The sequence below is a fragment of the Pan troglodytes genome, chromosome 19 (assembly GCF_028858775.2).
Source record: "Pan troglodytes isolate AG18354 chromosome 19, NHGRI_mPanTro3-v2.0_pri, whole genome shotgun sequence".
NCBI lineage: Eukaryota > Metazoa > Chordata > Mammalia > Primates > Hominidae > Pan > Pan troglodytes.
The window spans coordinates 59,932,828-59,960,613 of NC_072417.2; the positions used below are offsets into that span (position 1 = coordinate 59,932,828).

At 47.5% G+C, this 27,786-nt stretch overlaps 2 long non-coding RNA genes across 3 annotated transcripts in view; one reads left to right on the top strand and one right to left on the bottom strand.

Moving 5' to 3' along the window:
* LOC104002919 (uncharacterized) overlaps positions 1–27,786 on the bottom strand; it is a 152,464-nt gene that overhangs the window by 113,075 nt on the left and 11,603 nt on the right. For both annotated transcript variants that reach the window (XR_010153274.1, XR_010153275.1), the window contains exon 2: positions 14,638–14,771. This is a non-coding gene — a long non-coding RNA (uncharacterized LOC104002919). The remainder of the gene's footprint in view (positions 1–14,637; positions 14,772–27,786) is intronic.
* On the top strand, positions 94–27,701 carry LOC134808963 (uncharacterized). The gene is made up of 2 exons (XR_010153276.1): positions 94–628; positions 27,237–27,701. It is a non-coding gene; the product is annotated as an uncharacterized LOC134808963 (long non-coding RNA).

Consider the following 27,786-nt stretch of genomic DNA (forward strand, 5'->3'; position numbering starts at 1 on the left):
CACCATACTCCAGCCTGGGCAACGAAGCAAAATCCTGGCTCTAAAAACAAAAACAAAGCAACAACAACAACAACAAACATGTTCTAGAATCTTAATATCTGTGAGCAGGGAGGCAGCTAGCCCATGCAGTACCCCTGTAGGAAAAAGGAAATGGTGCTCTCCAGGCAAGACCGCTTACAAAAAGGCACCTCTTCAGGCTAACACAGCCCTTAGCTCTGGACCAAGTGAGCCCAGAGCCTGTGCTGAGCAACAACCTGGGTGGGCAGCCCTGTGTGTGAGCATAATGGGCTGTACTGGAAACAATGAATTCAGGATATTCCAGTTACTATGGCTGCATAACAAACTATGCCAAAACTCAGTGGCTTAAAACAATAACATCATTTATTTTGCTCAGAAATCTGCAGATTGGACAGGGCTCAGCAGGGATAGGTTCTCTGTGCTCACTCAGCATAAGCTGGGACAGCTTGCAGGCTGAGGCCTGAAGTCATGTGAAGGCTCTCTCTCACGCATCTGGTGGTTGATGCTGGCTGATGGCTGAGATTCAAGCTGGCGTGCCTGCCAGAGCACTCACAGATGCTTCTCCATGTCACCTGGGCTTCCTTCCAACATGGCGGCTGGTGTTCCATAGGTAAGTGGCTCAAAATAGAAAGAGCCAGGTGGAAGCTGTGTTGCCTTTTAGGATTTGTCTTGGAAGTCACATGATATCTTTCTTGCCATAGTCTAACCATTGAGGCAGTCTTAAAGGGAAGGGAAATAGACTCCACCTTTAAACTGAGAGAGTGACCGGCTCTAGAAGCACATATGGGACTGGAAGTATTGTTGCAGGCACTTTCTGGGAAATATAATCTGCCACAAGGAGGAGGCGATGTGATTACCTGTCTGGCAGGGGCCTGGGTGCACATATGAAGGGGCAACTACTGCCTCAAACCACCCCACAAAGCCAGGTTCCTGAGAGACCAATATTCTGATACTCCATGTTTTCCTATAGGTGATCACTGCGGGGTGCCAGAGCCCCACCAAAGCAATCAGTACTAAGGGGTCTCTCCTTTCCTATGGACAGGAGGGGAGGGCTTTGAGTCTCTAGCAGTCCCCTGACATATAATAGATGCATCCTGATACCTCCACAGTTATTCCGAAAGTGTGGGGTTTGGAGATAGCCCAAATTGGGTTCAAATCCCCTTCTGCTGCTGTGTGCCTTTGGGAAAGCTACTTGACTACCCTGAGCCTATTTCCTTAGCCTATAAAATGTGGAAGATACAGAACTGTTGTGAGGATGAAATAATATATTCTGCATATACAGTGTCTTGCATCAGAGCCCTGATGAGGCCAGGTATGGCACTGAGAATGGTGCTGTTGGGGGGACTTCTGCAGAGAGGGAAACTGGTACCACCTCGGTATACAGCTGTCAGTGGTCCATCCAGATTCAGTCCTGAAAACTTCTGCTCCTTTCACACCACACCCTGGCCACACTTGCACCATATCCAAGGAGCAGCTCACCCAGATGCAGCATCCCTGGACAAGGAGCTCTCTGTTCCAGAAGTTTCTCCTCTGCAGTAGCCCCACAGGAGCTGAGGAGACCAACAGGATTAAGTTAATGAGGTCCTGGCCAGGGTAGCCTTCCTGTTTCTTAGGTGCTTGCTTTTTCCAGCCGGTGATTAAGAGGCAGGCCCTGCAGGGTGCAGGTTCATTCCTTCCCATGTAATTGAATCTCCTCCCAACGGCCAGCTAAGGCATGGAGAGGCTAACTACATTTCCCAAGATCATGAAGCCAGCCAGGCTGCCATCTGAGCTCCTTGGGGACAGTTCCCAGATACTGGGAAGTGTGAGACCCTTTGAAAGTGTGCTTGATAGAAAGCTACTTCTGCCAATTGGTGGCCCACCCAGCAGCTGCTTTGAGCATAAACCACAGATGAAACCTCAGCTGCTTCTCCCCAGCATCACCCAGTGCTGTCCATAGCAGAGGCCTCAAGCTCAAAGTGCAGGACTTGGTGTCCTCACTGACAGGGGCTATGGGAATAAACTTGGAGGTGGGAGTGGCCTGGGGAGGGCGCCTCAGCTGAGCTGCTGGGGAGCACAGGCAAGAAGGGTGGTGAGGCAGCATGACTAGGTGGTAAAACGCAGGACTCTAGAATCCAAACTCTGCCATTTACTAGCTCAGTGACATTGGGCAAGTAGTAACTGCTGTGCCTCAGCTCCCTCATCTGCAAAATGAGGATAATAAAATTACTTATCTCATAGGTTTGTGGTAAACGTTTAAAAAGTAATTGACATAAAGCCCCGGCCAGGTGTTTGCTGCTGGGCTCCTCTCTTGGTTCCTGGATTCCCAGAAGCTTTGCCATTGCAATGATCCACAAGAATCCAGGTTGCACTTTGTCCCTTTTTCAGAACTGAGCGGACAGCAGGAGCATTAGTTGCTCATGTCTGGGACTCCATGGAACGTGTGATAAGCACTTACTATGCTCCAGATACTCAGCTAGGTGTTTACTTACAAAGTCTAATGTACATTTCATGATATTCAAGGCAAGTGAACATTATACGGGAACAGGCTCAGACACTTGGGGAGGTAAGGACCTTACCCAGGGCCTCACACCTACAGCCAGTGAGTGAAGGGGCTGACATTTGAACCCAAGTCTTTGGGACTCCCGTGTTCATGTTCTTGCCTATAATTGATGGTGGTCATATGTTCCAGGAGAGAATCGATAGGAGAGTAGTCTGAAGAGGTTTTATTCCTCTTTGTTAAGGGAGCACAGGTGCCTTAAGAAAGGAAGAACAGCATATACTATGAACGTGTAATTTATGTCTGCATTGCTTTGCTTTATTTCTTATTCAGCATTGACCCAAGAGTCTGCATATTCCTCATAGCACTGTCTGCATCACTCTGTCTGTGGTAGACAATAAATTTCCAGGAGGATCTGATATATTAGGGCAAGCTGTCTTTAACAAATGAAGATCTGGTTTGCAACGAGAAAAACACAAAAAGCAAAAGGGACTTGCTGATTCCACTAATAGTTAACGCAAGTTTTCTTGATCTCCGCTCTACTGATGTTCTAGGCCAGATAATTCTTTGTTGTGGGTGACTATGCATTATAGGATATGTAGCAGCACCCCTGGCCTGTAGCTACTGGATGCCAGTAACACACACCCCTCCCTCCTCACTGCTAGTTATGACAACCAAAAATGTCTCTACATATTGCCCAACACCCACTTAGGGGCAATGGTGGTTGAGAGCCACTGTGCTAAATTTTTAATAATATAAGTAAAAGCCATTGTAATCAGATAAGAAAATGAAATAAATATATATATATTTTATATATAAATATCTTATATATATCTTATATATATATCTTTTATATATATATATATATCTTATATATATATATATATAAAAGCCAGGAGAGGTGGCTCACGCCTGTAATCCTAACACTTTGGGAGGCCGAGGCGGGTGGATCACCAGTGGTTGCGGGTTCAAGACCAGCCTGGCCAACATGGTGAAACCCCTTCTCTACTAAAAATACAAAAATTAGCTGGGCGTGGTGGTACGTGCCTGTAATCCCAGCTACTCGGGAGGCTGAGGCAGGAGAATCACTTGAACCTGGGAGGTGGAGATTGCAGTGAGCAGAGATCACACCACTGCACTCCAGCCTGGGCAACACAGCGAGATTCTGTCTCCAAAAAAAAAAAAAAAAGAAGGAAAATGAAATAAAATTAGTTCACTTCCTTATATGACATAACAAATTGAATTTCAGATGAATTAAAGAATTTAAGGCTTTGGCTGGGTGTGGTGGCTCACACCTGTGATCCCAGCACTTTGGGACGCCAAGGCAGGAGGATTGTTTCAGCCCCAGGGGTTCGAGATCAGCCAGGGCAACAATGTGAGACCCCATCTCTATTTGTAACATATTCATTTTTAAACTAACTAAATAAATAAATATTTAAGGTTTAAAAATAATCAAAAATGTAAAAGATATAGGTGAGTGTTTATCTGGCCCCATGGTCTTAAAAATTAGAACATCTGTAAATCAAAAACATCATAAATAAAAGATAAAATTCAATATGACATATTCTATATGACACATAACATATATGAATATCTGACAGTCTACATTCATATAAAGGATTAATAATCCTACATTATAAATAACTTTTACAAATAGATAATAAAAACCACTGCTCTAACAGGGGAAAAATAAAATGCAAAGAGTATGAACTGGTTATGTGTAAAAGAAGAAAAGCAAGTAGACATTTTGTCTGATTTTTTAATAATCAAAAAAATGCAAATTGAAACAATTGCAATGTACCCCTGCATAGACAATTGGAAAAAAAATGATTTTAAATAGTAATATCCCGATGCAGGAAAAATGTGCAGAATCTGGCACTGCAGATGTGAATTTATGCAGTTTCACTTTTGCAAAGGAGAGTTTGGGGTTAAAATGGGCACATATTTTAACAAAAACATTTCACTTCTATAAATTTATCAGAAAAATATCATGAAAGTGTTCAAAATGTATCATCAAGACTCCTTATCACAGCAGGACGCCACCTGGTGCATTAATGATGCTACATCCATAAAGGTAAATCCTGGCCAGACGCGGTTGCTCACGCCTGTAATCCCAGCACTTTGGGAGGCTGAGGTGGGCGGATCACCCGAGATCGGGAGTTCAAGACCAGCCTGACCAACATGGAAAAACCCCGTCTCTACTAAAAATACAAAATTAGCCAGGCGTGGTGGCACATGCCTGTAATCCCAGCTACTCGGGAGGCTGAGGCAGGAGAATCCCTTGAACCCAGGAGGCAGAGGTTGCAGTGAGCCGAGATCGTGCCATTGCACTTCAGCATGGGCAACAAGAGCAAAACTCTATCTCAAATAAAAAGGTAAATCCTATGCAGTCTGTTAAAGGGATATGTAGACAGTGTTTTGCAAACTGGCCTTTTCTGAGTCCAAGTGGATCCCTGAGGTGTTTCAGTGTTTATGACTGGTGGGAGGGTGGCCAGGGGACAAGAGCACACAAGACTGGCAGCTTTGCACTCGCATTTCAACCAATCCAGCTCAACTTTTGTCTATTTCACCTATTAGGCTTCTGGAAAAGCTCCCTGAGTGCATTCCACAGCCAAAAAGGGCTTGCAAAACTCTGCTATAGCACAGTGTAATTGTGGGAAGAGCATGAGTTTGGAGTCAAACAGATCTAGCTATCATCCTAGTTCCGCCACTAAATTGGCTGTGTGACCCCAAGCAGTATATTCTCTCCCTCTGTGAAATAGGAATAGCGATGGTTTCTATCTTATCGTTACTGTTGTGAGAATTGAGATAATATAATAAGTGCACAGTTTTTTGCACAAAAAGCAACAGTGAAGGTTATTTGTGATGATTATTTGCAATAAAATGAAATGCAAAAATGTTCACAGAGACACTTAACAGGGATTATACACAGCATAGTAATATGTGTGGAAAGGTATACACAGATCGTGCGTGAGAGAGAATGTATATATAAAAGCTAGCATTCATTTTTGCTGGGAGGTTGACTTATCATTGGTTCAGAGATAACTTTTTGCTTCCTCTCCCAGAAAGTACAGACCCTGCATCTCTGTATCTGCAGGGGAGGTCATCTGATATTAACCCACATTCCTTTTCGCTATGTCCCCACAGTCAGACAGAGCCAGACTTTACCTCTAGCCTACATAAGAGGTAGGAGTTATATCATCTTCAGCACTCATCTTGTCTGCTAATGCTGGACATTGAGGAGATGATATATTCATGTCAATATGATATATTTGGGGATTGCTTAAACCCAACAGAGAATTTCTCATGGGAGCTCATGGAAGGATGCTGTACATCACAGGATGCCAGCGTCCCCTAAGCCCTGAAGACAAATATCTCCAAAATGGGGTGGGGACAAGATGGCCAAATGTGCCAGTCACTTTTTCTGTCACCTTTGATAGAAATGCTTTTGCTTATTATGGGATGTCCTTGATATTATGATAGGAAAGGACAGAATAAGAAAGGAATTTTAAAATGTGAGAAAAGGCATGGCCCATATAAAACGATCTCAGTGCGGTGGCTCACACCTGTAATCCTAGCACTTTGGGAAGCCGAGGTGAGCGGATCATTTGAGGCCAGGAGTTCAAGACCAGCCTGGCCAACATGGCGAAACCCCATCTCTACTAAAAATACAAAAAAAAAAAAAAAAAAAAGCTGGTGTGGTGGCAGGTGCCTGTAATCCCAGCTACTCAGGAGGCTGAGGCAGGAGAATTGCTTGAACCTGGGAGGCAGAGGTTGCAGTGAGCAGAGATCGTGTCATTGCACTCCAGCCTGGACGACAGAGCGAGACTCCATCTCAAACAAAAACAAAAACAAAAAACGATCTCAGTTTTATATGAGGCTACATTATCTGGCAGCCATCAGGAGGTCAATGAAATGTCCTAAGAATCTTCAAATCAGACTGACCCCTGTCCTTTCCATGCCAGGAACACCACAACTACTGATAGGAGTATGGATGAGTGCGTTTTGCAGAGAATTCAAGGGTTGAAAGGATCCAGGTCAGGTGTCCAGGCCTGGTGCAGAACTGTCCAACAGAACTCACTGGGAGGGGGACATGTTCTACATCTGTGCTATCCCACAGGGCAGCCACTAACCACATGCAGCCAGTGAGCACTTGAATGTAGCTCATGGAACTTGATGAATTTTTTGCTGTTTTTCATGTTAATGATATATATTTAAGAAGCTGTATGTAGCTCGTGACTACCTTATTGGGCAGCTGAACATAGTGGTTAAGAACACTTTCTGGATCCCGATTGCCTGGGTCTGAATGGCAGTTACGCTCACACTTACTTTTGGTAACTTATTTAACTTCTCTGTGCCTCAGTTTTCCCAATCCTTAAAATGGGAATAATACTAGTCCCTAGGCTTCTTCCCAGAATCACATGAGTTTCCATACACACTGTGCTCGTAACAGCTCATAGGAAGCCTTCTCTATGCTGTTATGTGGATTTTCTCTATTTGCCCCTCCTGATCCACTCTCCACTCCTCTCTGCTCCATGCTCCAGTAGGTTAGCCTTTATGGACCACATCAATGGTGCCCATTCCCTTGGACTTGCAGCTGGCTGGAGCCAGTAAGAAGCACTGACAGGAAACTGAAGGCAGGAGGGAGGAGAAAGAGGTTGGGGTATTTATTCCCCGTTCCCTCCCTGCTGGGTCCCAGTGGTGTACCTCTCCACTCAAGGCCACAGCCCCAGCCAGGCAGCCCTCTCCTCCAACAATCCTCTCCAGTTTCCAGTTCCAGCTCCATCTCCTCACCCCTAGAGCCTAGAAGTAGTAGGGATTGGCTCCTGGTTATTGTCAGTCCTGGTGCTTCCTCAAAGCTCTTAACTGCCTTCTCTTCATCCTGTCCACACCATGGAAAAGAGTTCCTTGACTGGACTCTCTGCAATGGCTCCATTTGAGGGTGCTTTTCACTTTCTACCAGATCTCACATGGAGTTATTGTTCTGCCACTGTTATCATTTCACCACCCCTCAAACAGCAAGGCAGCCAGTGAGTATGCAGGGGCCTTAGAGGTGTCCCCAGCACTGGTTGGTTTTCTCTTTCTGATGCACCTTCAAGTCTTATTCACTGATCTCAGCTGGTTGGCTGGGGACCGTTAGACATGGGAGATGATCATCAGTGAGGAGAAAATGTGTTTTCTCCACAAGAATCCCTATCCCCAGAGGACAGTTGGATGCACTTAGTTAGCCAGCCAAAGCCACAGAACATTCTAATTGCTGCATTTCTGAGTTTTAAATGGGGATACTGAAAGCTTAAATCCATTTATCCATTTTCTCTGCTCCAGTGGGAGCAGGTCTCTACCCCCTCCACAAGCCTGCCTACCTGTCACACCCTTACCCACAGCCATCCTGAGGACAGACGGGATTAAGTATGTCTCCCTAAAGAAGATACACAAGCTGTGACTCTGCCATTAGGCCTCACTGGCTGGAATGACAAAGCCAACGGCCAAGGTTAAGGGTTGGGTTGCCAGGTGCTTGGGGTGGGGCCAAGGGTGCACTTAAATGAGATTGAGATGAAAGCTGGAATGGCAGCCCTGAGCTTTGGGGTGACTTACTCCTGTATCAGCAAATATTTACCATGTGTAGGTGCTGGTGTATCATGGGGTTTTCATACTTGTAAGTGTCAAAGAAAGTCTACTCTGGTACATTTAAGAGAAAGGTAGTTAATTGAAAGGCTATCAACTGGGTCCCCAAATGGCCACGAACACTGGAGAGCCAGATTCTGAGAATGGGAAGCTGATAGGGAGACTAAGCCAAGCTCATGCCAAAGAGACAGTCATCCTCCCCCGCCGTGTGAGTGCCGGGGTCCCCAGCTCACTGCACCGCAGTTGCTTCTGGGAACTGGACCCTTGCAGATGCCACCACCAAAGCATTCTCCACCTTCTCTGCTGCTTTGGGTCACCAGCTCCTGATTCAAAGTCTTGGGTTAGTGAGACTGCTTGACTGAGACAAGGCCACATGTCCATGTCCCCTGTGCCAGGGAACTGGGCAAGCAGAATTTTTCAGATGCTATGGAGAAATGGGTTTTGTCTCCCATCAAGATGCTATGGCAGGGTTAGATACGCATGGTCGCACACACCTATGCTCCCAGCTACTCAGGAGGCTGAGGCAGGAGGATCGCTTGGGTTCAAGAGTGCAAGGCTGCAGTGAGCTATGACCATGCTACTGCATTCCAGGCTGGGTGACACAGCAAGACTCTGTCTCTAAAAACAACATAAATAGGCCTGGTGTGGTGGCTCATACCTGTAATCCCAGCACTTTGGGAGGCTGAGGCAGGTGGATCATCTGAGGTCAGGAGTTTGAGACCAACCTGGCCAACATGGTGAAATCCCATCTCTACTAAAAATAAAAAAACTAGCCAGGCATGGTGGTGGGCGCCTGTAATCCCAGCTACTCAGGAGGCTGAGGCAGAAGAATTGCTTGAACCCAGGAGGCAGAGGTTGCAGTGAGCTGAGATCTCGCCATTGCACTCCAGCCCGGGCGACAGAGCAAGACTATGTCAAAAAAAAAAAAAAAAAAAAAAAAAAAAAAAAAAAAACCATAAATAAGTAATAATTTTAAAATTAAAAAGTAAAAAAAAAAGATGATATCGCAGGGAATTCCTCTAAAATAGGACAGGGGTGAGGTGCTGGAGAGCCATTACAACAGCATATACGTGGATAAATAGTATAGCCAGTAGCGTGAAGGAACTGACACTCTAGACCAGTAAGTCTCCAATGTTAATGTGCACGTGGATAAGATCAGGAGAGGCGGTTCATGCCTGTAATCCCAGCACTTTGTGAGGCCAAGGCAGGCAGATCATGAGGTCAGGAGTTTGAGACCAGCCTGACCAACATGGTGAAACCTGGTCTCTACTAAAAATACAAAACTTAGCCGGGTGTGGTGGCAGGCACTTGTAATCCTAGCAACTCAGGAGGCTGAGGCAGGAGAATTGCTTGAGCCTGGGAGGTAGAGGCTGCAGTGAGCCAAGACTGTGTCATTGCACTCCAGCCTGGGTGACAGAGCAAGACTCTCTCTCAAAAAAAAAAAAAAAAAAAAAGATCACCTGGGCTAGTTCAGTAGATGTCCAGATTCACTGCCCCACCTCAATAGGCCTATGGCAGGGTCTGGGAATATAAATGACGCTGAGACAGGTGGTTCCCGACTCAGGGTCCTCTGAGAGTACAGAGGAGGCTCTAACCTATTCCAAGGAGATAAGCTGAGTCTTGAAGAAGAAAGTAGGGGGCAGGGGGTTGTGTTGAAGGGGAAGAGGACAATTTGGGCAGATGGAATGGGGTGAGCAAAGGCACCAGCATGAGACCCAGCATAGGGTACATAAAGGAATTCAAAGAAACAGAAACTTATAAGAAACTGAAATGGCAAGAATGGGTAAGGTCTGGGAGGTGGGTAAGGTCTGGGAGGCGGGTAGGGGCTGGGTTACCAAGGAACCTTTGATACCATTCCAAAGGAGTTTGGCTTTATCCTTTAAACCAATATTTTACACACAGATTGTGACCCTCTATGGGTCACATGAAATCAGTGTACTGGGTCCTTGGCCATCAGGTTTTAAAAGTGATACAGCATATAAACTTAAACTCAGGTCAGTTTTTGTTTATTTGTTTGTTTTGAGACGGTCTCACTCCAACACCCAGGCTGTGCAATGTCACCATCACAGCTGACTGTAGCCTCGACCTCCCAAGCTCAAGCGATCCTCCCACCTCAGCCTCCCCAGTAGCTGGTATTACAGGTACACACCATCACACCCAGCTAATTTTTGTATTTTTTGTAGAGATGGGGTTTCACCATATTGCCCAGGCTGGTCTTGAACTCCTGGGCTCAAGCAATCCTCCCGCCTCAGCCTCCCAAAGTGCTTAGATTACAGGCATAAGCCACCACACTTGGCCTCAGGTCAGTACTGATTCTTCTAAATGTTACTTCTGTTATATAAATGAGTGTACTGTAAAATCAGTTGCAATGTAAAATAAATTTCTTTCAGAGGGTCAGGGTCACAAATCTGTGAGCTTCTCTGTGCCCTTCCCATACCTGTCCTTTTTGATTAATTTAGCCAAAGCCATTTTCTTACCACCAAAAAAAAAACAAAACAAACAAAAACAAAAACAAAACAAAAAAAGCCATTTGCTTATTGCCCAGACTAGTGAAAAACCCTGATTGATAAGCAACGCCCACTCTGTTGACCTTGTGCCTCTGGGTGGTGATTAATGAGCTCAAGTTTCGAAGTGCCCTGCAACTATTTAGTGCTGGACAGGTGTAAAGAATTAGAACCAGACAACATTGCCATCTCCCTTAAGTCCTTAGGATGCCATTTATTCATTGGCTCACTCAGAAAATACTTACTGTGAACTTCCAGGGAGGCACCATGGTGCTAAATTTGGCTATAAAGAGTACAGAGATGAATACTCCATGGTTCTGAAACCACGCACACGCACAACTGTGATCCACAGTCAACCGCAATCTATGATCCCCCTTCACAGATGAGGGAGCATTTGTGTGGATGTGAAAAAGTCAAGGTGGGATTTGGATTGAGATGGACCAGGAGATAGGAGGAGGACAGTGACCAGGCAGAGGGGACAGGCATGAGCAATGTCCCAGAAGGGGCACCCTTGCTAGACTACTCAGTTGCTGCAAACAGCCTGCCATGCATTCCTTGTGCTCTGGACAAGAGAAACGGGGTGGGGCCAGCTGAGGCCTCCTTGATGGGGGCAGAGGCTTAGCTCAAGGAGGTATGACAATCAGGGCACAGACTTGAGCTGATACAGACCTGGAGCACTTAGGAAGGAATCTGGGGGGCTTAAAAGCTGTCCCATTAAAGGGAGGGGAACAGAGTAGACTTGTGGCTCAAAAATAGGTATTGAATGTCTTGTCTTCAAAGCCCCCTTGAACCACACCAGCAGGGCTGGGTTGGAGCCTCCTCTGTGTCACCCCTGTGCTTCCCCAAGGGTAATCATCCCTTCCTTGCTTGTTTTCCCCAAACTCTGAAAATCCAAGAGGACAAGAACAGTATCTTGTTCACTGTGCCTTTTACATGGTGCCTTGGATTCAGCAGATGCTCCATAAATGTCGAATGAATGAAAGAACCAGCCCAACGTCCCTCTTCCCCAGTCCTCCCCTTGACATATCAGACCCAAATGCTATGTACACTTCCACTCTGCCTCAGAATCTACCCGCTTGGTTCCTTTTCCCTGGGGCTGTGTGCAGAGCTCTTGTTTACCCTGTAGATAAGCAGAGCCCAGGTCTGGTCAAAGGGAGGTGACCACATGGCCGTGAACCAGGCAGTGGTGGAAAATCCCAGCCTGGCCCCAGGCTGCCGGGCCCAATGCCACCCCCAACCCCTTTTCCAGCATAGGAAACTCCTGGGGATAGAAGACCCCCTTTATTTAGCTTCAGCCTGGAGGACTACCCTTCCTTTGGATGGAAGAGAGTGGGTGGGCCCACCTGCCCCGGTCCTTCTACCACATCACATTCTACCAGACCCCTTCAGGGTCTGAAAAGGGGTCGGTAGACTTTTTCTGAAAAGAGCCAGATAGTGAATGTCTCAGACTTTGCAGACCAGATGGCCTCTACTCAGTTCCACCCTTGTAGCAAGAAAGCAGCAGAAAGAAGATGACAATGAATGGGTGGGGCTGTGTGTTCCAGTGAGCCCTTATTTATAAAAACAGGTGGCTGGCCTGATTTGGCTTGAGGACAGTAATTTAGAACTTGGCCTTGCCAAGTCCCCACAGAGTCCACTCCACCCCCAGGACAAAGAGTTCTAGAGCAGTGGTTCTCAATGTTGGGGTGATTTTGCCCCCATAGGAGATATCTGGCCAGGTTTGGAGACATTTCTGGTTGTGGCATGTGGAGGAGGGTTACTACTGGCATCTGGTGGGTAGAGGCCAGGGATGCTGCCCAACATCCTACAGTGCACAGGACAGGGCACACAACAAGGAATTATCCAGCCCAGCATGTCCATAGTGCCTGGGTTGAAACACCCTTCTCTAAAGCAGTGGCTCTCAGAGTGGGTCATTATCATCTGGGAAATTGTTAGAATTGCAAATCATCTACTCCTCCCCTGCACTGAATAGGAAACCCTGGGGGTGGAGCCCAGCAATGTGTGTTTTGGCAGGCCTTCCAGGTGACTCTGATGCTTGCTAAAGCTTGAGAACACTGCTGAAAGAGACCAAGGGGGCCGAAGTAGAGGGAGGGAAGGAAGGCAGGACTGGCAAACTCAGAACTCCCACCATATGCCAGGTTCTAAGCCACAGAGGGGCCTCCAGGGCAGTGAGACATTGACTATTAGGAGACACAGAGAGAAGCCTCAAGGTGGCAGCAGCTGGGGTGGAGGAGCATGGAGGGGGCCAACCCCAGACACAGGGCCCAGGCGAGGCTCCCAGGATGAGAAGGGCTCAGCTAAGCCTAGAGGACAGCAGTCTGGGTAGGGAGAACAAGGTGATATAGAAAGGCAGGGAAACCCGAGAGAGAGACAGAGAGAGAGAGAGAAAGAGAGAGAGAGGAAGGGAAAGAGGGGGAAGAAAGGAAACAGACGGGGGGAGGGGGACAGAGAAAGGGAGAGAGAGAGAAAGAAAAGGGGTAGAGAGGAAGAGAGAGAAAGGGAGAGAGAGAGGGAGAAAGGGGAGAGGGAGAGAGAGGGGGGAAGGGTGAGAGAGAGGGAGGGAGAAAGGAAAAAAGAGAGGGTGAGAAGAAGAGAAAGGGAGGGAGAAAGACAGGGAGGGGGAGAGGATAGAGAGGAAGAGAGAAAGGGAGAGAGGGAGGGAAAGGAAGAGGGGGAAAAAGAGAAGAAGGAAGAGAAAGAGACAGAGGAGGAGGGAGTAGAGAGGGAGAGAGAAAAAGGGAGGGAGGGAGAGTGGGGGAGAGAGAGAGAGAGCCCTCTGGGAAACTGTAAGATGTTCAGCAGCCTCTAAGAGGCAGGGTTGCGGGGTGGGAGGTGGAGTGAAGCCAGACAGAGTGACAACAGCCAGGACAGAGGGGCCCTGTTGTTGGCCAAGCAGCCCACAATGGTTCTCAGCCCCTACTCAACCCATGAATCACCTGGGGAGCTTTAAAAAAAGTAGCCAATGCCCTAGTCTCATCGAAGATCCGCTGAGTCAGAAAGGCAACTGGGAGACCCGCAGGGCGGCATTCAGATGTTCTTAAAGTTCCCAGGTAATTCTTCTGGGCTGCCATGGTGGAGAGCGCCTGAGCTGTAGCTGAGGGAAGAGGGGAGACATTCGCTCTATTTCCTTTGATTCCTGAGGCATTCCATTTTATAAATAAGAAAATCAAGGCTCAGAGAAACTAAGTGACCTTTGCAAAATCACAGAGCAAGTCGGTGATGGGACCAAGATCTCAGAGACGCGAGACACAAAGATCCCGCGGCAGACAGGAAGAGCCCAGCAGAGCTCCTTTATCCAGCTAGGGGAGGGGCTTAGTGACACTGCGGTGTTGGACAGCAGAAAGATGATGGAGGAAGGCTCAGAGGATCTTGACTTATATCCAACCAAGGAGTGAACAGCATGGGCTTGCAGAGGCCTGGGCTTCCCAGTCAGTGGCCTTTCGGGACTCCTCTCCCCAGTGGCACAAAATGGGCTCTGCATCCACTCCTTCCCCCAAGCCTCTCTCTACAGGCTGGACCCAGGCACGCTTCACTTTTTGGTGAGGTAGGTTGTTTTGCTATGACAAATGCTTCCCTGGATGATGACAGCTAAGGGGCTGTTGGAAGCTCTTTGCGGTTTGCAAAGCGATTTCATTCAACATTAAGAGGCCTCCCGTGTGCTGGCTCTGGGCTCAGATGTGGATTATACAGGTGGTCAGTTTTCCAGTGTAAGAGATGAGAATGTAATGAGATAACAATGCGAGCAAGGGTAGCCCCAGGTGTTCCAAAGGGTACCGGTAGATGAGGAAGAGGAGCCAGCTTTCTGAGTGCACACAGACTCAGAAAGATGCTGGGAGGAGGGACAGCTTGAGAAACGAAGAGCAGGGGCCCCAGATGGAAGAGGAGGAAGGGGAAGAAAGGCCTTTTGCATAGTCTTATTTACTTCTCACAACAATCCTGAAATGTAGGGCTGACTATTGTCTCTGTTTTATGGCTGAGAAAACTGAGGCTCAGAGAGGTTATGTAACTTACCCAAGGTCACACAGCAAGGACCTGGCAAAGCTGAGACTCAGGCTCCTCAGGAAGAATCCCATGCTCTCTGCTGGCAGCACGGAAGTGACTAGAAGTCAGAAGGGGACTTGGAGCATGGCTTTTACCTTAGGGGCCTGCAGAAAAGCAGATAGCCATCCAGTTACTGCAGTAGCCAGAATATCTCCAGCATCCTTCTCCACACCTCCCTTCCCCATCTTAAATTTTATAATTTCTCCTTCAGAGGAAAATCAGCCAACTGAGGCAATTATTCTGTTTCAAATAGACATAACCCTGGGAGGTGAGAATTCTTTTTTTTCTTTCTTTCTTTGAGACGGAGTCTCACTCTATCACCCAGGCTGGAGTGCAGTGGCCTGATCTCGGCTCACTGCAAGCTCCGCCTCCTGGGTTCATGCCATTCTCCTGCCTCAGCCTCCCAAGTAGCTGGGACTACAGGCGCCCGCCATCACGCCCAGCTAATTTTTTGTATTTTGTTTAGTAGAGATGGGGTTTCACCATGTTAGCCAGGATGGTCTCGATCTCCTGACCTCGTGATCCGCCCGCCCTGGCCTCCCAAAGTGCTGACATTACAGGCGTGAGCCACCGCGCCCAGCCAAGAATTCTTGTATAAGTCTTTTCTTCGTGAGGGACTTCACAGGGGACTCCAAGATAACCACTCCTGTTCTTCTCCCCAGCCCTTGCCTGCCCCTGCTGATATTTTAAACTGGAAAATACTTCTGATTTGAATATTCTCCCTGTGTAAATTTTCTTCCCTGGCATACTTTCTGCTAGATTTCAAGAGGGAACCAAAGATGTGTATCTTTGCAATTTAATTAAAATGTTTTTGCTCACTGGTTAATAAAGACAAGCTTCACCACGGCTCACACCTTTTTCTGTGAACTTTCCCAGCCATTGGAAGCATCCCCTCAATGGATAACTGGGCTGGGCAGTTATCCAAGAGAGTGGGGGACCTGTGCTGCCAGATATGCAGTGGCCAGAGCCCCCAACTGCCTGAATGATGTCAGTACAGGACTCCCTAGTTGGGACCCAAATTAACCAGAAAGGAGGACATGTCGGGTGCATTAGATGAGCAAATAGTGCAAATGTCATTCGCTCTCTACACAGAAGGAAATTGCCCAAGTAGCTGATGGTTCCCTTAATGGGTGGCTTTGAGATCATGGGAGAGAAAAATGGAAACAGTGAGCAGCCACTGTCTCCCAGGCAGCACTTCCTGGCCAGCCCCTCGGGGAAAAAAGCACAGACTCCTGGAAACAGCCAAAGTGCCGGGATCTGCACAGTTGCCTGGAACAAAGAGGGTCAGAAAGGAGGTCAGTAGTCAGTGTCCCAAAACACATCCCTCCTGGATGATTTTCTTTATCCAAGCTGACTCACACACCCTCACCCAGCCCCACCCAACCCCACCCAGCCGCAAACCAGCGAGTCCTTTATGTGGTTCTTAGAGTGCAGGTGTTAGGGAGATAGAGCAACTCAAGCGGTCTGAGTGGTCCAGCCAGCCCGAAGTTCAAGTACAGCCTTCACTTCAGACTTGGTTCTTAAGAGAGCATATTTTTCTAGAAAGGCGGAGGAGCAGGAAACGTGAGGCGAGCAACTAGGAGGCAAGTCAGAGAGTGTTTGGAGGCAGCCAGGTGGGTCCTAACAGAAAAGGGGGGCAAATCCTCGTGTCATCAAGCCCTCTTTGTCTTCAGCACAGACAATATATTTGGGGCATGTTCTTCACTTCTCAGAGCTCCACATTCTTCTTCCCAAGCTGTACAGGTGCTAAGGGTCTCCCACACCTGAGCACACAATAAAGGCTGCTCCTCCCTTGCTTCATCCTCCTCCATCACAGGTGCCTGGAAATTTCTCCCGCGTGCTTCTGCTTTACAGAAAATTCATATTAGTCCTTAGCTTTCCTGGGAGTGGATGGCTCTCCCAACCCAATAAAAAACTACTGGAGGCCAGGCGCAGTGGCTCACGCCTGTAATCCCAACACTTTGGGAGGCTGACGTGGGCGGATCACCTGAGGTCAGGAGTTCAAGACCAGCCTGGCCAACATGGTGAAACGCCATCTCTATAAAAATACAAAAATTAGCTGGGCTTGGTGGCGGGCGACCGTAATCCCAGCTACTCTGGAGGCTGAGGCAGGAGAATCGCTTGAACCTGGGAGGTGGAGGTTGCAGTGAGCCGAGATTGTACCACTGCACTCCAGCCTGGGCAACTGAGCGAGACTCTGTCTCAAAACAAAACAAAACAAAAACTACTGGAGGTCAAGGACTGTGTTTTAAATTCCCCACTGTTGCATAGCATATTCAGCCCATATCTCAACCAACTTAATATTCCCAGAGATGTACACATATTAGTGGCTCAATAGATAGACACAGTAGAGATACAAAGTATACCTATTGAATGAATCAGTGAATGAATGAATGAATGTAGCCTCCATGTAGCCTCCTCCCCAGGGTCCTTTCTCTGGGCCTTTGTAGCACAGAGCTCTGAGTAATGGCTCCAGTGGGGTGGGCAGGGGCCAGGCTAAAGTTCTCCAGAGAGAAGGGTCAACAGCACATCCAGGAGCTTCCCAGGGTAAACACTGACACAATGCCCACGGTGAGCACGGAAGACTCTTTTGTCTCATCTGCCCTCTGTCTGTGGTTCATGTGCCCTGGGGCTGCTAGGATGCTGTGCTGTTCCTAGGGAACCACCTCACTGAGCATCCAGGAAAGGAGGACCTACAGTCACCGGGGGTCAGAGGCCCAGTCCTGCTCCCTGCTGCTGAGAGGACCCTGCGGGGATTTGTGATGGGATCAAATGAGCCCTCACCTGGACCATCCCTTGTACTAACTGAGAGCTTTGTCCAGTGCCCAATACAGTTTACGCACCAGATGAAATTAGAAGCCCAGGTTCTCCTGGAAAGAAACAATGGCTGCCAGTCCCTCCCCTCCAGGGAGAGAGAGCAGTGGGTGCTCAGTCCTGTCTAATGAAGAAAGTGATGGCCAGGCCGCAGCCTCAGGGAGGCTGGGAAGTGTTGAGTGGTGTTTGTGCCTTGATGTGTAATCACCAAGGGAAATGGATAAATGATTTTTCCCGCTCCCTTTTCTTCTTTAAATATTTTTTAAGAGACAGAGTCTTGCTCTGTTGCCCAGGCTACAGTGCAGTGGCATGATGATCATGATTCACTGTAGCCTTAACCTCCGGGGTTCAAGCAGTCCTCCCACCTCGGCCTCCCTAGTAGTTGGGACTATAGGCATGAGCCACCACGTCCAGCTAATTTTTTAATTTTTTGTAGAGATGGGGTCTCACTGTGTTGCCCAGGCTGGTGGTCTTGAACTCCTGGCCTCAAGTGATCCTCCTGCCTCTGCCTCACAAAGTGTTAGGACTGCAGAAGTGAGCCACCATGCCCACCCACCTCTCCCTTTTTAAAACCACTAATTCTCCGCCAGGGGTGATTCTGACTTCCCCTCCTCCCCAGGGTCATTTGGCCACATCTGGAAACATTTTTGATTGCCACTCAATGCTGGTAAGATTCTCCAAGTCATGACGAAACGCAAATACCCTTATAAATGATCCCACCACCAGGAATTTGTTTTTTAAATCCTTTCAACAGCCTGAAGTGTGGTCATTATTATCCCCATTTTACAAATGAGGAAACTGAGGCACAAAACGCTGAAGGGGCTTGTCGAAGAGCACGGTTGCAGGTTGGGTTCCCGGAGAAGCAGAACCTGAGACAAAGCTCTGCGTGCAGGACTGCCAGGAAGAGATGGGAAACATTGAGCTGCGATGCCGTCTTAATGAAGATTTCAGTCAACCCTGAGAGGAATTTTGGAGCTGAGCTGACCCTTTGGAGTTATCTCAAGTTGGGTAGAGGGAACCAGGCCTTTATACCCTGGCTTGGATCAGTCCCTGATCACAGGCTGCCCCTGGAAAGAGGCATGACTTTGGGACGGGCTATTTTTTTCAGGTGAGGTGATCCAGGGCGGATGGCTGAAAGCCACCTCTGGCGGCACTCCCAGAAGCTGGGCAAGTAAGTCCTTCATTCCCGAAGAGGGGTCTGGGTGCATTTCACAGCATCTACCAGTCACCTCACTAATAAGGCCAGAGGTGGAATTGTGTCCAGATCCTCTGCTCACGCCCTTCCCTTTGCCATCAAGTCTCTGTCCTCAGTCTCTGATTTACAAGGGGATCAAGAGGCCCCAGGAAAAGAACTCAAGTAGTCTCCATGACTGGAATTCTAGCTGGACTAGAACTCAGCTGCAGGAGTGAGGGTTGCGCAACAGAAGCCCAATTGTAGGGCTTGGGACAGTGCAGCTGCAGGGCCCAGAAAGGAAGAGAACTCGCTCCTGGTCACAGAATGGAATCACCCTTTATACCCTCTGACCCCATAGTCTGACTTGGCCCCCTACACTCTCTCCCCTTCCAATCCCTACAGACCCTTGCAGGATGGTTCCATCTCATTGCTGCAGGACTCAGAACCTAGAATTTACATAATCATGGGATTTTCGCACTGGAAGTTAGTAATCTCCAGTGTTTTCCCCTGAGGAGGTGAAACCCAGGTGTGCACCGTGTGTTCTCAATAACACGTGAGTAACTCCTCTGGGGACACAAAGCTAGAGGTGCCACTGGAACCCAGGTCTCCCAACTCCAAGGTCCTGGCACTGGGCACCACGACATGCTGCTGCAGGCAGCAAGACAGAGAGACAGTACTGCTTTACCGGGCACCACCCTGCCCTTTCCTCTCTGTGCCCAGCCCCCGTACTCCGCAAACAGTGCGGAGGTGAAGAGATCCACTTCGCTCCTGTGCTCTGCTCATTCCTGCTCACTCTTGGTTCTCCTGTTCCCTTGGAGGCTTTTTCGGACCCCCTTCCCCAAAGGCTAGGTCAGTTTCCACCCCACTCCTCATTTTATTCTCTCATGACATCCTGTAATAATCCATCACGCATATTACTGTTGTGGTTAGTCAACCACTGCGCAATTGCTTAGTCAATGTCTGTCTCATTAGAACACAAGCTCCCATGACTGTGGGACCAGAGCTGTGTTATCCACCAGTGCGCCCTCTACCACCAAGAATGACTGAACTAATGAAGAGTCCATGCTGTCCTGTATGTTCTCCAATTCTTTCATTTCTTAGCCACGGTTGTCCTGACTTCTTAGACAAATGTCAAATGCCTCAAAGGCACAGAATGAGATTTAATGAGTGTCCCCACCTCCTCAGCACCTAGTCCAATGTCAAGCACAGAGTGGCCAATCGCTGATTGATTGATGATTGCTTGCTGCCTGAACCTCCGGAACTCCCCTGCTGGGAAAGGGAGTGAGGGATTCTTGTGCTTCTCCAAAGACTGAAGGGCAGAGGCCTCAGTAATTTCTGGACTGAGCTTAGGCAGAGAGGAGGTAATTAGCTCAAATCACATTAACATGGTTCTCAGGAAATGGCTGCTGAATTAGACATTCCAGCCACAGCAGCTACCTCTATTTAATAGGACATTAATGCTTATTCTGAGCAATTACTGTATTTGCAATGGTTTCTTAATGTTCAGCTTCTGGAGCCCTGAAAGGAAAGGGCTTTGTGCTTCCAGTAACCAGCTCTCCACCGTAAGGCAGAGGAATGAGCTGGGGAAATGCTCCCGGCCAGATCAGGGAGCCAACGCCCCAGACAGTCTGGAGAAGAGGCCAGGGACTCCAGGCTCCTGTGCCTGGCTTCTCTGACCAGCTGATACCCCCAGGGCCTCGCTAAGGGTGGGCCTATACAGGCAGAGGCAGGAAGGTCTCTATGCACAAGTGAGCCTCACTGAACCTTCTCTACTGCTCCCTGCAGTTATGCAGCTGCCTAAAGCCAGTCCCTGCTAAGTGCTCCTAACAGCATCCAGTACCTCTCCCAGCACAATGCTTACCATACTTATCATTTTGATTCTAATAGCATTTCCCCCCTTGATTTTAGAGTAATTAAGGTTCACTGCAAAAATAAAGCAAAGTGTAAAATAAGCCAACAGATCACATCTCTAATGTTTTCCTGTGCATAGGCACACATAAACATATGTAAAGACTGGCTTTAAAAAAATGGAGCCAATCCAATCATCCACTCTCTGCTTTGGGACAATGGAGTGACCACTTTGTTTTAATTGCTTATGTAATTGTCTGCCTTTTCCTATGAGACGTAGCCTCAGCATGGGCAGCACCCAGCCAGGCTCACTACTGCTTGTTGGCAGAGTACCTAGCACATGGCAGTCACCCCACAAATGATAGCTGGCTAGATGGCCTGTCAGGTAGGATCCTTTGGGTTGCAAGCAACCCAGTTACAGCACCCAATTAAAACTGGCTAAAGGAATGTAATAGCTAAAAAATCTTGGATGTTCAGGAATAGTTCTAGCTTGAAATGAGACTTGATCCAGTAACTCAAACCACGTCATCCAGTATCTAATCAACCTTTCCCTCTCTCTCTGTATCTGTCTCCCACTCCATCCTATCTTGTGTGGCTCCTTGGGTTGGCCCAGAACACCCAGGCAGACAAGATCTTGTTCTTACACCACATGGTCCAGATAAGAACCAGCTGTTCTCTCATTAGCCTAAACTGGGGCACATGACTTTCTCTGAAGCCATTCCAGTGGCCAATGCAATGGCTAGATCTGGGGTGGGGTCCATCCCACCAAAGCCCCATGGGAGGAACTGGAGAAGGGAAAGGAAAACAGATACTCAGTAGCAACAAAAGACGAAGAGATGGGTGGACACGTAGGCAGGTGGATGGAAGAATGAATCAGTGACTGAGGAGAGCAGCAAGAGGAGCTAGATCATTGCAACGTTCTCTCTCTTGGGAATCTGACCATGACTAGCAGTATGGGAGTGCGGCAGAAGAGGCAGAGAGGCTGCGGGCAGGAGATGGGCAGAAGGGTACAGAAGAGAAGAAGCAGCAGAGGGAAGGAGGAAGCCTCCCCATATCCTACCTGATACACCATCTAGCCAGCTACCATTTGTGGAGTGACTGTCATGTGCTAGGTGCTCTGCCAACAAGCAGTAGTGAGCCTGGCTGGGTGCTGCCCACACTAAGACTGCACCTCATAGGGAAAGGCAGACAATTACATAAGCAATTAAAACAAAGTGGTCACCCCACTGTCCCAAAACAGGGGCATGAGAATGAGTGGACGATGGGCTGTTCCAGCAAGAAGCCACCAGCTCCTGCTTCTGAAGACCGAAGGGGACGTGGCTGTTCCACCTGCAGAAGCCACATCGCATGGGGTCCCGCATTCAAGAACCCATTCTCATCCTGTTCTGAGATTTTTGTCTCCTCTTTTTGCCCATCATTATGCTTATAATAATCACTATGTTCCCTATCCTATTTAATTTGTTTCTTGAGCTATCCAGAGTAATTTTTTCTTCATTCCAACCAAAGGGGCTAACCAAATAAAATGTCTTTATTAATTTGACCAAGCATCAATATTAAAGAATGAAGTGGAGTGACAGAACTAGTTATTGAAGGGAATTTTGACTTCTCCCCTGATTGGCAATTAGCAACAGCTGCTTAATCTAACCTGGGTTTCCCACCCCCGAGTTAAAAGCTAAGAAGGCAGTTGCTGAATGCATTTTCTCAGTGTGTCACGTACATCCACTCACGTAACACTCTCAACCCTAGGAGGTACAACTGCTTCCATCTATCCATTTTACAGATAAAGAAATGCAAATCATATGAGGCATAGCTGGGATTTGAATCCACGGAGTCCAGTTCTAGAATCTGTGTTCTTAGTTACTAGGTTTTCCCAGTCTTTTAGTGTGGACTACCCTTTCTAATGTACCCTCCCTTTGTTGTATTTTCAAACCTCTTTTTTTCTGTCAACCTACTACAAGATCCTGAATGCAGAAAATATTCTGGCTTTTCAATCTGCCATCTGCAGTGGAACCGCCACCAAAATACAGATTTTTTAATAAAAATCTTTACGGGGAAGACCGTCATCCTCAAGGTCGAACCCTTGGATATGACAGAAAATGTAAAGGCCAAGACCCAGAATAAGAAAGGAATTCCTCTTGATCAGCAAAGGCGGATCTTTGCTGGAAAGCAACTGGAAGAAAAAGATGGATGTACTTTGACTCTTTCTTTCTTTCTTCCTTTCTTTCTTCTTTCTTTTCTTTTCTTTTCTTTCTCTCTTTCCCCTCCCTCCCTCCCTCCCTTCCTTCCTTTCTTCAGAGAGAGTCTTGCTGTGTCACCCAGGTTCCCAGGTTGGAATGCAGTGGCACAATCTTGGCTCACTGAAACCTCCACCTTCTAGGCTCAAGTGATGCTCCCACCTCAGCCTCCCAAGTAGCTGGGATTACAGGCACACACCACCATGCCTGGCTGATTTTTGTATTTTTAGTAGAGACAGGGTTTCACCATGTTGCCCAGGCTCGTCTTGAATTCCTGAGCTCAAGCAATCCCCCACCTCGGCCTCCCAAAGTGCTGGGATTACAGGCATGAGCCACCGCGCCCGGCTGATTTTCTTTTATTTGTAGTAGAGACTGGGTTCCACCATCTTGGCCAGGCTGGTCTCGAACTCCTGACCTCGTGATCCACCCGCCTTGGCCTCCCAAAGTGCTGGGATTACAGGCGTGAGCCACCGCGCCCAGCTGACTACAACTTTCAAAAAAAGTCTACTCTTCATCCTGTGGTAAGACTTCATGGTGGTGCTAAGAAAATGAAGAAATCTTACACCACTCCCAAGAAGAATAAGCAGGAGAGAAAGAAGGTTAACTGGCTGACTTGAAATACTAGAAAATGGATGAGAATGGCCAAATTACTTGCCTTCTTTGGAAATGCCCTTCAGATGATTGTGGCACTGGAGTGTTTATGGCCAGCCACTTGGAGCGAAATTACTGTGGCAAATTGTTGTCTGACTGATTGCTTCAACAAACCAGAAGACAAGTAATTGTGTATGAGTCAGTAAAAGACATGAACTAACATTTTTTTTAAAAGTCTGAGTGGAGCTGCTCTGATTAAAGATGGGCGTGAGAGTCACAGCTGCCTCGGCACCTCCCTCCTCCCTCTCAAGGAGCGTTGTTTGAAAATCTCCTGTGTATGTGTGGACAGAAGCAGGGGGGCTGAGAGTCTGAACTGTAAGATTCCAGGGGGGGTCCCCACTCCACTCGCTCTGGGATCCTGGTAAGCCATGTCACCTCTCAGATTTCAGGGTAACCTCCTACAACTCACAGGGGACCAAATGCTCCCTGCCCATCTCAGGGCTCTGCTTGTTGGTTGGGCCAGGCTGGTGACAGATTATTTTCTGCCCAGATAGGCTAGAAGCTAAAAAGAGAAAAATAAAAGGAAGGAAATAATAACTCTTACTCTGCCCCTAGCTCCTAGCTCACCAACTAGGTGCAGAAGTAAAATACAGTAACGCCTGTAGCTGTCATCAGCTGGAATCCTTTCCATCTCCCTCAAATTTGAAGAGTTATTTTGTCTCTCTCCCTCTCCCTCCCACCCTTTTCCTCGCCTTCTCCCCCATTCCCTCTCTCCCCTCCTCCCTGTCTCTCTCCCTTTCTCTCTTTCCCTCTCCCCACAATCTATGCCTACGTGTGCGTGTGTGTGTGTGTGTGTGTGTGTATCAATATCCTCCTCTGTTTTGCTCCTTTCCATCAAGTATTTGAACTTCATCAAACAGTCACTGTATGATCAGCAGAGCAGGCACCGTATATTTGTTCTGTGATTGTAGAACCTACAATCTCCTTTCTGATAAAGGAATCCTACTTGTTTCCATAGAGTATGACGTCCTCAGAATAAACTTACACAGAACATAATTCGATTTTTTAAAGTGCTATATATAAAGCAGGTCTCCCCACAGAGATCAAAGGCCCACTTCCTGCCCACAGTACACGGGGCTGTATCTATTTGTCTGCGGAGATAAGAAGGTCCAATATCTGAGCAGAACTAATTTCAAAGCCTGCTCAGCAGAATTCTGATAAATGTCTTTTAAACGGCTCTGTTGAAATGTGTAACAGCGCTTTTTTTTTTTTTTTTTTTTTTTAAGACAGGGTCTTGCATTGCAGCCACTGGAAAGCTTTATGCCTTAGGGGTGGAATCACTGGGTGGTAGCATGCTCAGGGTCATTTCAAAGAAATGCACGCAGGCCCCATAGCAAAACCTCATCTCTACAAAAAATTTAAAAATTAGCTGGGTATGGTGGTGTGTGCCTGTAGTCCCAGCTGCTTGGGAGGCTGAGGCAGGAGGATCACTTGAGCCCAGGAGGTTGAGGCTGCAGTGAGTTATGACAGAAGCACTGCACTCAAACCTGAAAGACAGAGTGTGACCCCAATTCCAAAAAAGAAAGAGAGCGAGAGAAAGACAGAAAGAAAGAAAGAAAAAAGAAAGAAAGAAAAAGAGAAAGAAGGAGGAAGGAAGGAAGGAAGGAAGAGAGGGAGAGAGGGAGGGAGGGAGGGAGGAAGGGAGGGTGGAATGAATGCACTCGAGGCAGAAACAGGGAATCTGGAGTCAGATGAAGAAGGAATTTAGGCAGGAGAACAGAACTATTGGCCAGGATAGTTCTGGGCAGTAATTTCTGGATCAAATGACAATCTATCTTCCATGCCAGAAAAGGAACCTCTGATTCATACTAATGATGAAACTGCCCAAGGGATTAAGTATTTTTCCATTCAGGATCTAACTTTAAGATCAGAATCAAGTTCTTCCCCTCTAATTTGGCCCATTTTCTCCATAAAGGACCATTATTATGATACAATAATCATTTTGTGGGTGCATTTTCTAGGCTAGGCACTAAGCGAGCCATTTTTTTTTTACTCACTCATCCATCCTACAAACCTTTATTGGCAAACCACCGGGCGCCAGGCTCTGTCCTAGGTGTTGCAGATACAGTGATAAGGAATATATTTGAAGTCCCTTTTGTCACGTGGCTCACGTTCAAGTAGGAAGACACATAATCTTTTTAATGAGCAAGTAAATACACCATGCCAAGCAACAAGGAAAGCAAAAAAAAAAAAAAAAAGCAGAACGAGGAGATTGAAATAGCATGCAATTTCAGATAGAGTAGTCGAGAGAGACTCTAAGATGAGGTGCAATTTCTACAACCCTGGCCAGCTGCCTTGCAAAGAAAGACAAGCGACCGGTCACAAAGGAAACCAGATTAGGGAGAGATAGATCCGGTGAACCTGTCATCCCTACTACAAACATGTGTTCAGCTGGTAGCAGATCAGTAACATCTTCTCCAGGAATAAAGGAGAATTTATTTACATGCTCATTACATATGCAGAGTTGTGACCAAATTGCTGCAGGTGACAGGTCCAAGTTCCTATAAGGATGTTCTATGGCTTAATACCCAGACTTTGTTCCAGACTTCATCTCTTAAGTGCTGTCATTTCTTCTGTATAAGCTATGGTTACTTTGGTTTCTTTTCTTCCTCTTAGACAGAAGATTCCAGCTATTATCACATAGCTTCCTCATTTACACTAAATAGAGTAAACCATTATTATGGATGTAAGACAATGGGTTTCATAAGTGAACCCACTGTGAAGGTAGCCTGGACAGGTGTATTAGTCCGTTTTCATGCTGCTAATAAAGACATACCCAAGACAGGGTAATTTATAAAGAAAAAAAAAAGATGAGGTGCAATTTGAGCAGGAATCTAAAAGCGGTGGGAGATTCAGCCTTCTAGATATCAAGGGAAGGGCAATCCAGTGGAGGGCACGGCGCAGGGAGAGGCCGTGAGGTGGGGGCGCATTGGTGTGTTGGAGGGGTAGCTGGGAAGTGAGCAGTGATGGAGCAGAATGAGCAGAAGGAGGGCATGAGTCCAGAGGGGTCACAGGCCCTGGGAGCATCCTGGGAGCATCCTGGGGACGTGGATTTTATTCTGAAGCTGTTGGAGAGCTTTGAGATGAAGGAGAGTCATGATTCTATGCATTAAGGACAATTCTAGTTACTGTGAGGAAAACAGGGTTTAGGGAGACAAGACTGGAAGCTGAGAGACTGGTTAGGCAGCAGATGCCACAGTCCAGGTACGAGGTGTTAGGGTTTGGGTTAGGCTCCTAACCATGAGGGTGGACAGGAGTCGCCCAATTGCAGATATGTTTCCAAAGTGGAAGCAATGAGATTTGTTGTTGAATTAAGCATGGAGGAGAAAAATAGGTCAAAGATGCTTCCAAGATTGTGGCTGGAGCAACCGGGAGAACTCATGTGCCATTTAGAAAGAGAAGAAGACTTACAAAGAAAGGAGCTGGTTGTGGGCAGGGTATCCAAGATTTGGCTTTGGACCTGTTTGAACAGAAACTGCATAGGAAATGGGGCAGGGTGTAAGGAGAGCCCAAAAGAGGGCTGAGGACTGGGCCCCGGGGTTAGCCCAACTTGTGATTTGGGCAAAGAGGAGGATTCACCAGAGAAGGATTCACCAAAGGAGGCTGAGGAAAAGTAGCCCGGGAGGTTAAGAGAGACCTAAGAGAGAGTGATGTCCCCTGGCAGAGAGCACCAAGTGTTTCAAGGCAGAGGGCCTGATCAACTGTGTCACAAGACACTGATAAAGGGAGCAACAGGGGACTGAGGCTTGACCTCAGACTTGGCAACACACAGCTGACCTTAATAATGTCAGAATATGTAATTCTGATACCATCCCTGCAAGCTAAATATTATTGTCTTCATTTTACAGACAAGGCAACAGAGGCCAGAGGAGGTTCAGTGACGCACCCAGGGCCACATAACCAGTGAATGTTGGGGATCAGATTAGAGTGCCCACGTCTCCAGCCTCCTTCTGCCATTGACACCATCCATCGACCATCCGGGCAAGACCCCCGCACCGCCCCCAAGGGCGCAGGCTAGATTTCACTGCCAAGCCAATAAGGTCAGCAACAGCACTTATGGTGCTGGACCATAAATGAAACAAGCTTTGAGAGCTAACTGCCACCCCAGAGGCCTCAGGGAGGAGGTGGCTGCCCTCAAAGGCTCAGTCTCGTATTCTGTAACCTCTCTACCCTGAAGAGGATCCCACCAGCTGCCTCTTCTTCCAGATCCTGCCAAGAATTAGGCATCTCCCAACCCCACTCCTGGGCCCCTTCTCCACATTCTCCCTGCCAATCATCCCCTTTAAACTAATAAAAAACGGTGAATAATTTTCTATCATGCATCTTTGGATTGTTTACTGATTACCACAAACATTAGCTGCTTTTGAAATGCATTTTTTCAGCTTACTGTATTTTTTT